The sequence below is a fragment of the Tyto alba genome, unplaced genomic scaffold (assembly GCF_018691265.1).
Source record: "Tyto alba isolate M040663 unplaced genomic scaffold, T.alba_DEE_v4.0 Super-Scaffold_9, whole genome shotgun sequence".
Taxonomy (NCBI): domain Eukaryota; kingdom Metazoa; phylum Chordata; class Aves; order Strigiformes; family Tytonidae; genus Tyto; species Tyto alba.
Genome location: NW_024881330.1, coordinates 39,601,218 through 39,605,824, shown reverse-complemented (window position 1 = coordinate 39,605,824; position 4,607 = coordinate 39,601,218).

The following is a 4,607-nucleotide window of genomic DNA, read 5'->3' as shown; positions in this document are numbered from 1 at the left end:
AAAGATGAAATCTGAGGCCACGGGAATCTGTTCTTAAGCTCTGATTCTGCCAACCCTGAATGCACTTGCCTAACATCTGCACAATATCTAGGGCTACTCTCAGTGTTTAAAATTAAGTAAATACACAAATCTTTCCAAGAATAGGGTTATCCTCTGACACTCTTCTTATTTTTTATCAGCAATTTCCTCTGAATAATATTCATGATCGAAAGTGGCAAAGTCAGGCTGTGAAGGAAGTGTTTGTGCTCCCATTTGTGACTAGTACTGTTATCCAATGGGCATAATTAACAAAATGCACCTCCTTAAACCCAGGTTAGTGACCAGATAAATTTGATGCAGGTTGAGGAAAACTCCAGCACAGGCGGACAAGTAAATGGCTTATTAGATGAATAGTACACACTGCTAAAGAGCAACAAAGACAGTCAACTATTGTGAACTTTATTTTGTCCTATTTATATAAGAATTTTTGCTGATGATTTTAGTTCTTAAAGACTAAAATTTTCTTCGCTTTGATGTGAAGAATATAACCCACCAAGAAATAAAGCTATAGGAAACAGAAGTCTCTACTACATAGTTGTAATATCTCTTATAGATATTTGCTAATGCTATTTTTCTATAAAGGTGAACAACCGTGGCTTTCTGCTTTGAAAGCAGTGAGATTAAAAGCACAAGGTCTGGCAGCCTACAATTATGGCTTTATCATAAGGAATCATACAATTATGTCAGTGTAAGGCCATGTCTACATGAACGCATCATAAAGCTTTTGAGTACGTGCTTTCTTTTCAAGCACATTAAATTTGCATCCATACAGCACATCCTGTTAGGCATTGAGCTAGTCCACAGGGCTTTTTGGTGCTTACACCATTTTTTTACCTACTTGGCATGCATAGTGCTACATGAGGGCTGTCTTCATTATGAAGCTGGAAATGAGTTTCTATGGTTATTTGACTATCAGCTTCTCTACCCAATTCATAGGTAGAGAAATCTGTAAAATACAGTCCTTCCTCTTTGCTTTGTACATTATATTATTCTTATATCGCATTTTCTGATATGTTATAGAAATCCTATGCCTTCTCATAACCATACTTAATTTTTAACCTCCTCCTGACCCAGGTTCTCTCTACTGTGTTTCTCTTATGCCCAGTGCTTTCAACTGTAGGGCAACTGCATCCTAATAACTTGGCACCTTGTGCTCCTGTGGAAGTTATGTTCTACAGCACTCTCTGGTTAATTCACATTTTTTTTACCGCTTCCCTGACCAGGTAACAGTTTTGTGTTTGTGGAACATTACACTTGGGAACAAATCTTCTTTACACAATTGTTCTTTTCAATTTGGGATCAGTTTTGGCTAGGTAGAGGACAGAAATTTCAAAATACTTGGGGAACATGAGAAAGCAAACAGCAAAATGTTAGAGATTCACAGAGCTCTATGAAACTTCTCTCAGTTGTCCTGGTTTAGCCCCAGCTGGCAATTAAGACCCACACAGCTGCTCGCTTACTGCCTGCTGGTGGGATGGGGGAGAGAATCAGGAGAATAAAAGTGAGAAGACTCGCAGGTTGGGATCAAGAGAGTTTAAGAGGCAAAGCAAAGTCCGTGCGCACAAGGCAAGCCCAAGCAGGCTTCCCTCCCCACTCCCCAGGGGCAGGCAGGGGCTCAGCCATCCCCAGGACAGCCGGGCTCCCTCACACCTAACGGTGACTTGGGCAGGGAAACGCCAGCGCTCCCAGTGTCCCCCCTTCCTCCTCCTTCCCCCAGCGTTACACGCTGAGCAGGACGCCCTGTGGGGTGGGATGTCCCTGGGGTCAGTTGGGCTCAGCTGTCCCAGCCGTGTCCCCTCCCAGCTCCTTGTGCCCCCCCAGCCCACTCGCTGGTGGGGCGGCGGGAGGAGCAGAAAAGGCCTTGGCTCTGGGTGAGCTCTGCTGGGCTGCGCCGAAAACAGCCCGGGGTTACCAACGCTGTTTTCAGCACAAACTCAAAACCACAACACCAGACCAGCTACCTCGAAGAAAATTAACCCCCGACAAAACTAGCACATTCTTCACCCCTCATTCCTTACCACTTATGTCATGATGAGGTCCCACACTATCTCTAATACATCCTCATTAACCACCACCCGCCTTCCCATCCTTTGATACAATACACAGATATCATTCCCTTGGTCTATGGACCACCCCTGTGAAATGTTTATAAAATGTCCGTAAATGTCCACAAAATGTCCACTGAGTTCATTTAGTCCATGGCTTTAGGCTCCGTCTGTTGTGGCGGTCACTCAGGACAGGAGATGTGGTGTGTTGGATGGAGTTGCTGGGCACCAAAGCCAGCTCAGGTCAGGTTGCTGCTGCACTTGCACTGCTTCTTGTAAGGCTTGTCCTCCACTGTTTCACGTGGTTCCTGCTATAGTAATTCCTATAACATGCAACTCAAATCATGTGTTACAACAATTTAAAGGTATTTCCATTACAGCCGCCACCCCTGGACCCTTTACATCAGACCACTGGGTTTAACATTGCGATGAACTCCTCTCCTTGCCCCTGCTCTGGCTTGGACTTCCCCACAGACTGCAGTCCCTTAGGGGAGCACCTGCTCCAAGAAGAGCCTTATCAATGCTCCCCAGTCTCTCCAGGGCTGTACCTGCTCTGTTGTGAGCTTATCCATGGCCACAAGCCTCGAGGTGCTCCAGCACGATCTCATGCACAGCCACTGATGTTTCAAGTACCTGCTGCAACATGGACTTACCCAGGGCCACAGATGTTTCAAGGTGTACCTTAACCAGCATGGACTTATCCTTGAGCCACAGCCCCTCCAGAGGCATACCCGCTGTGGCACTGACATAACCATGGTCACAGACACTTTGAGATGTACCTGCTCTGATACGGACTTATTCGCAGCCACAGACACTTCCAGGTGTCCTGCTCCCATGTGGACTCATCCACAGGTCCCGGTCCCGTTGACTTGAGTTCACGCTGGAGTTCCAGCCTGTCCAGCGCAGCAGCACAGAAACATCAGCGATGCCCTGGCCATCTGCCAGCCCAGGCACATCGCCACTGCTGTTATCAAAACGTTCCCAGTCACAGCAGAGTGAGACGATCAGCACTACAGCAGCGCAGCAAGCAGCGAGAGTAAAAAGCAGCCACCTACGAGCACAAGGCTCTAACATACACTAAGAGGCAAGCAAGCCCCATGGCAGGCACAGGAGCCTGTTAGTTGATAGCTAAACAGAAAAAATAGCTATAAATTCAATCTCGCACATTCCAGTCAAACCCGTCATTATCTCAAACCCTTTGAGCTCCACATTGTGTGCCCCATCTGCCAGCCCAAGCACACGGGGCTTGCTTGCCAGAGGTGGAAAATGTGCTGGTTTTGGCCAGGATAAAGTTAATTTTCTTCGAGGTAGCTGGTATGGTGTTGTGGTTTTGAGTTTGTGCTGGAAACAGCGTTGGTAACCCCGGGCTGTTTTCGGCGCAGCCCAGCAGAGCTCACCCAGAGCCAAGGCCTTTTCTGCTCCTCCCGCCGCCCCACCAGCGAGTGGGCTGGGGGGGCACAAGGAGCTGGGAGGGGACACGGCTGGGACAGCTGAGCCCAACTGACCCCAGGGACATCCCACCCCACAGGGCGTCCTGCTCAGCGTGTAACGCTGGGGGAAGGAGGAGGAAGGGGGGACACTGGGAGCGCTGGCGTTTCCCTGCCCAAGTCACCGTTAGGTGTGAGGGAGCCCGGCTGTCCTGGGGATGGCTGAGCCCCGGCCTGCCCCTGGGGAGTGGGGAGGGAAGCCTGCTTGGGCTTGCCTTGTGCGCACGGACTTTGCTTTGCCTCTTAAACTCTCTTGATCTCAACCCGCGAGTCTTCTCACTTTTACCCTTCCGATTTTCTCCCCCGTCCCAGGCAGGGAGGGGGAGGAGGTGGAGCAGTGAGTGAGCAGCTGTGTGGGTCTTAATTGCCAGCTGGGGTTAAACCACAACACCAGATAGGGATTTTCATCATTTATAAGGATAGGCAAGGATGCAAGTGGTTTGGAAAAGGCTTGGGGTTTTTTGCTTTTTAGATACTACTTCTGTGACTTACACGCTCTGAGGGTTAGTGGCTCTGGAATTCAAGTTCAGTAACACACAGATTAGAAATTGTGAAGGTGGGTTAGTTAAACTGTCTGTGAAGAAATCATCACTATCAGTTTTCTTCTTTTTCTTTGTTTTGTTTGTTTGTTTTGTTTTTAAAGGGAATTTCTGCCTCTAACAGTCTGGAAGACAGTTTGAACACTGTTTGTCTCTGAAACAGCATTACCCATTTGGTTCTAGAGGTTGCTGAAGCAATAGCTTGGGCAGGTGTATCTCATCCAGGTCTTCAGACAGTTCTGCCTTAAGAAAGGACATGGGTTAATGTCAGCTGCTATCCTAGTACTGGAAGGGATTTGCTTTCTTGGGAGAAGGAAAGGCAAGGATTTAGCTACTTCTCAGAAGAGCACTACCCCTGGGGAGAAATAGAAGGGGAAGAGTTATTGGACCTCATCCCACTGATGTACAAGCAGAGGCAAAATATGGTGAGTGCAAGTAAAATCTCTTCAGCACTAGCTCTTGTCATTTTGTTTATCTGGTTCCCTACTCACCCTGCA